Source organism: Octodon degus, unplaced genomic scaffold (assembly GCF_000260255.1).
Source record: "Octodon degus isolate 3935 unplaced genomic scaffold, OctDeg1.0 scaffold00033, whole genome shotgun sequence".
Taxonomy (NCBI): domain Eukaryota; kingdom Metazoa; phylum Chordata; class Mammalia; order Rodentia; family Octodontidae; genus Octodon; species Octodon degus.
This window is the reverse complement of record NW_004524609.1, coordinates 9,370,689-9,382,710: the sequence shown is the minus strand read 5'-3', so window position 1 is coordinate 9,382,710 and position 12,022 is coordinate 9,370,689. Positions and strand designations below refer to the sequence as shown.

General features: G+C 40.4%; 1 protein-coding gene and 1 long non-coding RNA gene across 2 annotated transcripts in view; one reads left to right on the top strand and one right to left on the bottom strand.

Moving 5' to 3' along the window:
• Positions 1-4,787, bottom strand: part of Kcnj16 (potassium voltage-gated channel subfamily J member 16) — a 66,957-nt gene extending 62,170 nt beyond the window's left edge. Inside the window, exon 1 of the mRNA XM_004630056.2 lies at positions 4,640-4,787. The gene's annotated coding sequence lies outside the window, so the exon portion shown is untranslated. The remainder of the gene's footprint in view (positions 1-4,639) is intronic.
• Positions 4,788-5,206: 419 nt separating this feature from the next.
• Positions 5,207-11,374, top strand: LOC111816474. The gene is made up of 3 exons (XR_002820863.1): positions 5,207-5,316; positions 9,914-10,067; positions 11,355-11,374. It is a non-coding gene; the product is annotated as an uncharacterized LOC111816474 (long non-coding RNA).
• The last annotated feature ends 648 nt before the right edge of the window (positions 11,375-12,022 follow it).

Below are 12,022 nucleotides of genomic sequence, written 5' to 3'. Positions count from 1 at the left end.
TGGGTGTGAGGGCTTCACGCTCCCTGGGGTGGGTAATCTGCATGCAACTAAGGAGGGGAAAGTGGCTTGCTAGCTGTCTCAGCTGCTGCTTCTCTCTGTGCTCCTTGCTGTTTTTCACCAGCAGTAATGGCTGCCCTCCCCCATGTGCCGCTCTACCTTCCAGACAGCTGAGTGTGGACTGAAACCTCTACTAACTGTGAACTAAATAAACCTTTCCTTCCTTGATTTCAGGTGCTGGGTATTTTGTCCCAGCAATGAGAAAAAAAAAGTAACTAAGACAGACAGTCTCCAAAGTATTTTTGCAACAGAATGAATGTAAATCAAATGTAACTGGAAGACAACGCGTTTGACAGCAAAATGCCTCTATTAAAATGCTGAGTATTTGGTATCTGAGTCACTGGTTTTAGGATGAGAAACGCTGGAGAAAAAAATAAAAGCGGAAAAACAAATTGATCCTATCTTTTAGCAAAAATATAGAAAATATATTTATCCACTCTTTATTCTGAACAGTGAAATAAATACAAAGGATACGTAGACTCTAAGGAATGACAACAGGAAGAATCTTCAGCCAGGTGCCATAATACGTCTGCAGTTCTAGCACTCTAGAAGGCCGAGGCAGGAAGGTTATGAGTTGCAGTCCCGCTTGGGCTGCTCAGCAACTTGATAAGACCCTGTCTCAAGGGTACAAAAAAAAAAAAAAAAATTTAAAAGTGCTTGGAATATAGTTCAAGATGAAGGGCTTATGTTCAATCTGAGACAAAGAGAGAGAGAGAGAGAGAGAGAGAGAGAGAGAGAGAGAGAGAGAGAGAGAGATTCCAATATACAAGTTTGAAGAGACCCGACCAGCTAAGCAAGCAGCACATAACTGTCTGCCCAGGAATCTCCAGGCAACACATTCAGACTCTGTGGACGGCTCAGCACACCCCAAGGGATGGCACCAGCATGGCATGTGGCACCAGGGATTGAACCCCAGTCCCGGAGCTTGCCTAAGTAGGTGCTTAGTCCACTGAGCTATCTCAGCAGCCCTGCATTTCAGAGTTTAAACAAATTTTTTTCTTTTTCTGAAGGTGGGCACTTGGCCATAGAAGTTAACCAAAACCACCTAAAACCATGTACTTAAGATTATTTGGACTTCAAGAGACGTCTCGGGACTGTTCTCAGATGTTTTATCGTGTTCCTACTGCCGGAGCTGCCTGAGGGTGCTAAAGCTGAAGATGTCCTTACTGACTGTCATTTGCTAACCATTCAGGTTGGGAGAGGCATTTGGAGAAAGTCTCCCAGTTACTGTGGAAGGAATATTCCTTCACTTTACCTTTGTCTATGGGCAATATCTGGGAAGAGGCAGGCTGGCCCCAGTGTCTGGGTCCGTGCTATGCATGTGTGAAGACAAGGGTCATGCTGCTGGCCATGTCAGTATTCTCTCCACAGCCTTGGTGTGCTGCTACCTTCCACTTCCTCCAGCAGACAAGCAAGAGGAGCGAAGCTTTCATTTATTCTAATGTTTGTAATGATTTGGCTCTTTCTTCCTTCTATATCTTAGTCCATTCTATTGCCTGAAGAAATTAGTGATAAATATGGGTTGCTAAATGCAGTATCAACCAAATCAGGGAACAGACCAGATAACTGATAACCCCTTCCCTTGATCATGGTTTTATAGTCATCAAGAACATGGATGTTTTATAAGGAAAAAGCTCAGAATCCCAGAATTTCTTTTCACACAAGTAAAAAGTAGAGATTGCTCTTCACAATAATAATTAACAACAATAACCTATGCTTTCTCACTATTTTAGAAACAGTACTAATGGACAAGCGTAAGGTCTCCATTCTGAAGTGCATAATTTTTGTGATGTGGTATAATTGGCTATGTGTATGTTCAGAAACAAAAGACTGGTGGTGTTTGTGCATCTCCTCATTAAAAGGAATCAGGGTGGATTCTTGTGGTCCCTACTTTGAACTACGTCCTGTAATCAGGTTCCCTCCAATGCTGAACCCAGTATCTAAGGAGAAAACTTTGGAGATTCGTCCAAGGGATGGTATGTTGGTGCTCCAATTGCATTCCATGTACAAGAATAACAGTGAGAGGTCTTTCTGGATCCCTTTCCTCTCTGTGTTTTGTGTCGATACCCTTCTGCTAAGGATCTATGTATCAGAGTTCCAGTGTTGGTGGCAGTGGAAAACGAACACATAAGTTCTGAAATTCAGCCCAAACTAAGCTTGAATTTTACTTTATTTATATTTATTTATTTAATTTCTGTATTTTAGGGAAGGAGCTACAGGGTGTTCAGGGTCTCACTACTAAATTAGATTTGTAGTGATTCTCCTGTTTACAGCCTCCCAAGACCTGGGATCACAGGCGTGTGCCACCATGCCCAGTCTCAATTGCAGCCTCAGCATGCCCTCAGGGCGGGGCCAGCACTGCAGGCCCGGGGATCGAACCCCTGGGCCCTGCACCTGCTTGCAGGTGCTTCAATCTGCTGAGCTATTTGGCCAACCCTAAGCTTGAATTTTAGAAATGTCCTACGACCTTTTCTCAGTTACACAGCTGGAAAGAGAACAAGCTTGGTTTATAAAAACTTCTTTACAAAGAAAAGCCAACCAATACAGTGCTTACACATCCAGAACGCAGTTAGCAATTAAATGCTTAAACTCCTCCCTGCTTTAGAAATGCCTATCATCCAAGTGATCCTGAGAATGAAAAAATTCCCCATACTCTAATCTTAAAATTGGGTTAGAGATCATTTTCCTAGCACTAGGACAGAACACGGAACATAGTTATAAACTTCATATGGGGCAAAAGTCGAACAATGTACTCAAGGGGTAAATTCCAAAATTTAAGAAGCAAACAAGCAGATTGTTTGGGTACCCAAATGCACTTCGATGTCTTTTCTGTACTTTCCTGTTTCCCCTAAACTACAGTTTTGCAAATTCCGAAGTTTCAACTAATTTATACCCAAGTCTTAACGTTCACTTAATACTCTCCAACTCTATTAAATTAGGAAGTGACAAATTTTAAATATCTGCAAATTCTTCTCCCCCAGATCAAAATATTAGGGCCAGAGATATAGTTCAATGGCGTAAGTGCCTCCATGGCAGGCCCAAGGTCTCAAGTTCAATCCCCGGTATGAAAAAAAAAAAGCCTCAAAATATTTATTTAAAAATGTTAATGTACCATGTTGAGAGCCACTGCCACCCCTGTGTTTTAGGTTCAAATGTTGTTGTGGTCTTGTTTTTTATGTGACTAACATTTTAGATTTATCACATATTCCAAAATTAAACAAGATTATATTCATCTGTTACCAAGATCTTTCTCTCCTTTCTTCCTACCACTCTCTGCTGATTTGAAATGAACTCTGGAGTCTCAAAGTTTCTTAAATAAATTCTAGGAATTTGTGTTTCTTTTTTTTCTTTCTTTTGTCTTTTTCTGTATTTTAAAGAAAGGTCTACAGGGTGTTCAGGGTCTCACTACTAGATTGGACTCATAGTGATCTGCCTGTTTACATCCTCCTAAGTGCTGGGATTACAGGGGCTTACCACCACCCCCAGTCTCACTTGCTGTCTCAGGGAAAGCATCAACACAGCAGGCCTGGGAATCGAACCCCTGGCCCCTGCACCTGCTTGTAGGTGCTTTAATCCACTGAGCTATTTGGCTGACCCCACTTTGTGTTTCTCTACTGGTTAAAATCTACTATAGAGAAAGGCTTGTCTACTTTGCCCATAGTACCCTAACATAAATATGATAATATATTCTTTTCTTCCTTATTAAGCTGTTAGAGTAAAAATCAGCAGAAGTACTATAATTTTGTTTTGTTCAAAATCTTTTAGTCCACACAACTGCCCACGATGACGACGCACACTATCACAACTCATCTATCTAATTTACCACTTAGAACCACAACCAATAGAAGCAATTTGATTGCCTTCTAGACAATCCATGACCTTCAGAGAGCAAATATTTATGAGCCCATACATTTCTGAGTAAATCAGGAAGGAGAAAAGTTCTAAGAGCTAAAAAAATGCTTTAGAGAACTTAAGGTAAAACAAAAAAGAACAAATTCCTTACTTCAATTCATGCTAAAGTAAGTCTTTGAGAAATGGAAGTTTTATTCCTCTCTTATTGTTGCAGACAGCAATAGGAAGGAGTTCATTTGCTTTTCTCTGTGATAGTCAGTGTAAATACATTTCAGAGCTTTCAGGTACATGTTCATAAATGTACACACTCAACTGTACACAGATACACGTGCTCTCATGCACACACACATGCACATACATGATCCAAACATGTGGCTCTGAAAGTGATTATATAATGTACAGTGGTCCACATGGTATGAACATGACAAGGTCGTGTTGAAATATCTAGGTAGATAATGACACATAAGGTCTACTTAGCACATCTTGTAAACACTGTGACGATATCTTTACCCAAACCTTCAAAATAAATGAAGGAATATAACATTACTCTTTCACTTCTACTTAAAGTACTTGAATAGAAAAAATTAAATCATCTTAATTACATTTAATGTGACATTGATATTGCCTGGCTGGACCCTGTGGTTTCTCTGTCTCTCCCAAAGCGGAGACCAGCAAGAGCAAACCGTAGATGGAGTAAGTCTGTAAATAGCAAAAATAAAACAATACTTACCTCTATTCACTTTCCCCCTAGAGAATCTATGAGCTGGGTGTTCTCAGCTGGGCAGTGGGAAGAATGTTCTTTAGTTAATAATACAGGAAAGAAAAGACCTGGACAGCAAGAACCTGGGTTAACCATTGACGTCGGTTTGTCCTTAGGGTTCCACCCTGCAAATCTACATAGGACGCCCCTGGCATCTTATAAGCAGGCCATTGCCAGTCAGCTGAGACAGCAATGACCTCACTAACTCCTCACTTGAGAAGGAGGTACAGTGTGAAGGTCACTCAAGCGCATGCAGACGAAGTTTTCCCCTAGGGTAGAAAGGAGGAAGATTTCCTCAGCCAGAAATATGCTCGACAATGCCAGTAGGTGACTCAGATGTTTACAAACAGGATTGTTGGGAGCTAACCTATGGAAACATTCCTGTCAGTTCTCAGACTTTGAACAGGACAGAGAAAGCCTGTCGCCAAAACTCTTTGTCTATGTATCAACAGGTAAGGGTTGGGCTTGCGTGCCAATGAAAACTGAGAAATAGCTCAGCACCCACGCATTCCTCGCTTTAGCGTGCCTTAGGTGATTGCTTAGTTTGAACAGGGCATTGGTTAGCCTTGGCTAGCAGAAAACAGACTGGTGACAGAGCTCTCTCCTTCCTCCAAGACAAGGACAGGAGCTTGAGACTGAGATGCGTGGTAAATAACATGCAGGCTGTGGTCCTTGTGCTGAGTCTGAGGGAGCTACCCTGCTGGCTGGGGGCCCTGCCGGGCTGAAAAATGTTGAGGTGGTCGGTCACATGGTCAGGCTACCTTACCTGAAGGTGGACTGCTGAGTGATAAAATAGGAAGTAGATCTGTAATGCAGGAGTAAAAAACAAGGTCCAGAAAACATGAAAGGCAGCCATGAGGAACTAAAGAAACAGCAATCCTGAGCTTTTCTGAGCCAGAGGGAACTGTATTCAAGAACGTTCAATGGGAGACTTTTGATGAATGGGAATTGCTGCTTGTCTTTACTCAGAAGAGTATTTGTAGGCAGGAGATCTAGAGGAACAATGTGTTGTGCAACCCTCTAAATTTAAGGAACATTTCCTAGATTTGACTTTTTTTGTTGCTTGGGAAGTGGTTATGCTTTAGGTTTCCATTTTTAAAAGAATGGGGTGTTAAGAAAGTACAAAAAGATTTCAATGTTGGCGTTGTCCTTCACCAGCTGAATGACCTTGGAATCACCTTTGCTTTTCTTTATCCTGGTTTCTTTATCATTAAGGTGGGGATGAGGTTGGTAGTAATAACAACAGCAACAGTTCCTACACCAGGTAGACAATCCATGTTCCAGACTGTTAGCTCCTGTGAAGGATCTGACATCCTGATGGGATTATGGGCTTTGCAACCTGTTGCACAACCCTTGCAGAAAAATCTGAACCTTCCAAATAATCTAACTTTTCAGCCACCCATAAATGTTAGGGAAGCAGAATACCCAGAGGTTGCCTTTGCTGCAGCAAAGTTTAAAACCATGACACACATAGACATTTTAGTACTAATTGACATCTCTCACTGTAATGTGCCCATAATCAACTGAGCTTGCTTGGTAAGTGGCTATTGTCAATTCAGTCCCTTGTGGGAATGCTGGGCTCCCTTCAGTACTGTTCCATCTCCAAGGACTTTTAAGGAGTCCAGAGACATACGTGACTCCCTGGGCTCTGGACAGAGAACTCAAGGCAGGTTGCTTGGTTTGGGTAAGAATTTGAGTTGGTTTGAAACAAGACACATCCATGCACAGCACAGAAAAGAGCAGAATGGAAGACTTGATGGGGAAACTGGATCGCTTCCCAATTCCAACTGAGTCAGAACTTCATAGCGTGGCTTCATTCCTTGGTTGGAAGTAAATTCTGGGAATAGCAGGCACACCCACGCACACACGTAAGTAGAAAAACACTTTCCAAAGCCAAGTGAAAATGATAACTGGATTTGGGAATTGGCTTTTCTATTGCACGTTCCGTATACCCCCAATCTACCTTCCATGAAAAATTGGCATTGTTGAAACTCAGCTTTTGTGTCCTGCAATCTCCCCGGAACAGACAGAAAAACTAAGGGCAACTGAAGGGGCTTGCTTGTGTATGGAACTGCAAAATCACGAGATGATGAAAGAACTCATTACGTGAGCATCCATTCTGTACTAATAAATAATTTTTAGAGTAGATGATTCTCTTTTTAAACGATCTGTCCTTGACTGCTGTTCAACAACTTCAGCAATAGCTTGGAGGATGGGTATGCTACACAAAAGAGCTCTCCACAGTATGGAGTTGAAATGTGCTTCATCTGGCTCTAGCCTCAGCAGAACGTGGCTTGTTTCCAGTTTTTGTGAAAACTGAGCTAAGAATGTTTTTCACATTTTTTGAATAATAAAGAGAATACAAGCAAAAGAACAACACTTTTATCTATGGGAATTATATGCAATTCAAAAGTTAGTGTCAATAAGGTTTAGAGTAGCACAGTCACACATATTTACCTTCCTATCGTCAATAATAGATTTTACACTAGAAAAAGGTAGAAACCAGGGGAGCTCATTCTCAAGAGAATTTTGGCCCTTAAGGTTTAAATATGTGGTATCTGTCCTTTAGCTTTTACCAACCTTCAGTCTAGCTAAACCATAACACTCCTTCCTCATCAAAGGTAATGATGCTCTTTTCCAATTCATTATTTCTTCACATGGTTCAGTCCAAGAACATCTCTATGACTTACAATCCTATTCTTGGAGTTTGCATCCTAAATGTCTTCCAATGGACCACGTGCTACGGAACTGTGTACGGAACTGCAAAATCACTGCTACCAGCCTGAGATACTGCTGGGAGGTGGTAGAATCCTGGAGCTTGGGGTCTTGCTGGAGAAAGTGGGTTACATCATGAAGGGGCCATGGGACCAAGCCCACCTCTTCTCTCCCTCCCCCCTCCCCTTTCTGTCTCCCTGTTCTTCTCTCCCCTCCCTCCTCCCTCCTCCTTCCTGCCTCCCCTCTTCCCTTCTCCCTTCCTCTGTCTCTCTCTCCCCCTCCTTCTTCCCTCCTCCTTCCTCTCCCCCTGCTTCCCTCCCCTTCCTGGCCATCAGTAGGTGAGCAACTCTGCCCCACTATGAGCTCCCACTATGAGGTACTGCTTTGCCTCAGGCCTAGAATCCACATATTTTCTGACTGAAATGTTTGCATCTTGAGCCAAAGCAAACTTTTTCCTCCATCAACGTTGGTGTATTTCTTTTAAAGAGAATAAAAAATAGTACAAACAGAACAAAACATTAGAGGTGATACAGAATTTCACTAAACAGAGTAATAGGAATTTATTTATTTATTTATTTTGTGGTACTGGGGATTGAACTCAGGACCTTGTGCTTGCCAGGCAAGTGCTTATTCTACTGAGCTATCTCCCCAGCCCTTAGTAATAGAAATTTAAAAGTGGTTGTTATGTTGCATAATGTTGTCTTCAAATTAGTTGTTTAGATTAACAGATACAAGCATACAAAATTGGTAATAAATGAATAAAGTTATAACAAATTAAAAAGAAGAAGAAAAAAGTTAAGCATTAACTGCTCCTTTCAACAGACCAACAGAAATGAGCAGTACAATTATCCGGGCTATCCTGTACATATGCATAAATGTGTCTTTTTCCCTTGCTTCCTTCTTTCTTTGGTCTTTTTCCTCATCCCAGTTGTTCCTTCCATTTGAACAGTTTCTCCCTTTCACAGTATTTATTATACCTTTCAGATTTTATGTACTCCTTCAGGTTCTTACCCAAGCCTGTCAATATGATGTTGGCACATACTGGTCTGGTTTATTTCACTTGTAGGTATGGTCTCTAGTTGTATACATTTACCTATAAAAACCTTGATTTTGTCTTTTTTTAAATAGATTCGTAATACTCCATTTTGTAAAAATACCACGTCTTTTTTAACCATTTCTCAGTTGATGAGAATTTGGGTTGTTTCCAAGATTAAGCTACGACAAATTGTGCTGCTATAAACATGGGTGCACATACATCACTGTGGTGTGATGTTCTCAGTTCTTCTGGAAACATATTTAGAAGGGGCGTAGCTGGATTGAACAGGACCTCTCCCCAATGAAAACATTGATGTATTTTGGCTATTTGTCACAGTGTTGGAAAAGTAACTGATGTACCTATCTTTCCCTCAGGGTTTTTCCACTAACTTCTTTTCTGTTCCCTTTAAATATCAATTAATAATTTATTTAAAAGTTAAAAATAAAACTTTTTAAGGAACCCTTTCTTTAAATCTACAGGTTACAATTCTCTGTTGTACTTCTTTTTCCTTTCATCAAGTTTTGAATACTAGTAGAAAGCGACTGTTGAAGCTTACCAGTCTTCCAGAACATTCCATGCCCATCTCTTCCTCCTCTGCAGGGGCATAAGCCTTCTTGCTGTGGTTACTTTGCCCAACTTCCAACTTTCAAGTCAGCTCTGGCTCTCAATTTTCCTCTCTTCATTGCTGAGGCTCTTAAAATTCATCTTCCGAGCATCTCATCTCCACTGGAAGGGCTGTGTGTGTCTTGCTCTATTCCAGGATCTTTAAAACTAGATAGTAAGAAGCAAAGAAAAAAGGAAAAGTGAGAAAACTTGAATTTTATTCTTCAGAGTGCAATCCAGTCCAACATCATAATAAAACTATCCCTGATAGTCCAACAATAGCTCAACCAAAAGAGGTAAAGTTTGACGTATCATTAGAAATAGTCTGAAACACTGGTTAACATGGGTTAAAAGGTACATTATTTGGGTGGAAATGGGGCAGAATAAAAAAAAAATCTTTAAAAATCATGCCTCGGGGCCAGGGAGATGGCTCAGTGGAATAAGCGCTTCCCTGGCAGGCACAAGGGCCTGAGTTCAATCTCTGGTTCCGAAAAAAAAAAAAAATCACACCTTAATTTTAAAATTATGTAAATATTTAGTATTGATAATATGGATAGGACTACAAAGAAGTCAAAAGAATTAATTCTAATCCTTCATTTTCTTTGGCAAAATAGTTTCCAATCTTTTTCCCAAATGCTTTTGCATAAAACTGAGATGTATTTGAATCTTGTGTTTTAAGCTTTAAAGATCTCTTGCATTAAGACAAAAGAATGCACTTCTCACCACCGCCTTCCCAACATCCAGGAGATAAAGGCCAAGGTGATCTTTTGGAGCTTGCATATGTGCCTTCTGCGACTCTCCAATCACACTGAGAGTACTGAGATGCTTTTCTTTCCTTCTCTGTTTTTTTTTTTTTTTTTTTTTTAATGTATATACTGGCTGCAACCAAGAAAGAACATCAGGGAAATTCTACAAGAAGTCCTTGTGAACTGAAAAGCTGTCAACCTCCTGGGGGAAGCGTGTCTTCCATAGGAATGCGAACTGTACCAAAGATAATTGATTTGATTTCAAATGACATCCTCATCTTAAAGACTTTTGCTTTTGGTAATCCTGCTTTGGTCTACCAGGAAGATCTCAAATAATTTCTTGGTTATTTCATGTTCTAATCCCCTAACTGACTTCGTTTCCGCAATGATTGTTTAGTTACGTAATATTTAAGGGAATTCAATTTACCTGCATCTTTCTATTCTATCATTCACTGTTCATGGAGAGGTGTAACACTTTCCTCCCCTCCTGATAGCTGTCTTGTGCTGTTTCAAGCTTCAGGAATGAACTGTAAAAAGGAAAGTCTTCATTGCCTTACTCCCATCCAAGACATTTTTCGTAATGCTTTCCTTCCCCTGAAAATAAGAATTAAAAGTTGTATTTCTTTTGACAGCTGGTAACTAATCCCACTTTAGCAGGAAGGAGAACAGGAAGCCAGCAAAGGAATTTTCCATTCCTGTCTCTTTTAATTTTTTTCTACATCAGGTACTTTTCAAGATCTAGACATCTCCAGTTGCTTTGTGTATGTTCTTGTTTTGTCTACCAGAGTCACATGTGCTCCAACTTCTTTTGGGCAGAGGAGAAACCTGACTGAGCCTCTGTTTGTATTTGGAGGAGAAAGAACTTGAGAACTTTTGAATTTCCCAAGGGACTGGAGCTGAAACGCGATGCCTGTGTTTGTGCAAACAGCCCTCTTTCCCTTTGTGAAGATAAAGTTCATACAGTGAGCCCATCAGACCGCAAATCCAAATGGCTCACACAGTAACAAGAGCTACAACTTTGATTCCTGCAACCAGTCTGCTCAAAAACTGTTTCCCTGCCTGTCAGCCTTCCTCTATTCCCTCTCTCTTTGCTTCCCCGTGTTTCCTCATTCCTTCAGTTCTATTTAGCTACTGAACACTTTGTGTATTTCACCGTGCCTGCCCAGGTAAGTGTAAGATGCAAAGGGGGACCTAAGGAAATTGTCTTGGACCTGCTTGTGCAAGAACCGATTCAGTCTCACATTTTCATAAGATAATGTAAAATATTCGAACAAATAACTTTTTTTTAATTAAACTAATGAAATGATAGTTTCCTAGAGCTGTCATTTTTGTCCAAAAATGACAGTCGCAGAAGTTGATGTCATTTCACATGCAACAATTTAAGTGCAGGTGTACAGCAGCATACTATATTCTGTATAAGTGACTAAAGCCAGGCTGAATAGACCTTTGATAAAGCATGAATCTGGCTTATATGTAGGCCAAAAGGAGTAAACTACAAGAAGCAAGTTAATGATGAACGCTGTAGTTACAGGGTAGAGGAGGATTAGATGCATGCAAATGGAACAAACCTCACTTTGTTATTTAGAAGCGGATGAAACTAAGGAACGTAAGACAAATTAGGAGCTCAAATAATTCTGCATGTTGAGAGACTCATTCTGAAAATTCTTCACTTCTTCCTATGAAGGAAATCCTTTATTGACATCACTAAGTAGAGGCAGACAAGTATAGGGAAAGCATCAAGGGAAAAGAAGTCCGCAAATCAGGTTCTACTTTTGGACTAATGACCAATTTGAGATACCACCTTTGCTTAGACATATTATTCCTCCAAATCTTTGTGTTCTATGCAAATCAAGAGTTGAGTGCACACTTCTAAATGAACTATTTTAGTTTTTGTCCCTATTGTAACGAAATGAAGAGAAGACAAAAACAAGGACGGGAGTGTTGTCGCTGTCTCTTCTGCATTCCATACTCAATATTCAGCACCTTCCCTTACCCCTGAAAGCTCAAGGAATGAATAAGACTATAGAATACAGAAAGTTTATACAAAGCAAATGACTGACCAATTCCACTCTTTAGAAAAGTCAAGCTACCGCTTGACTACCTAGCATAGGTCATAGGTTAGATTCATGTAGACCTCTTGCATGGTACCAAAACTTTGTAGCCATATCTAAGTAGTCTAAATTGTAGAAGTCACTTGCTTCTGTTCACACATAAATGTTCTCAGCAATTCCAGGAAGACCGGCTACATTTTTG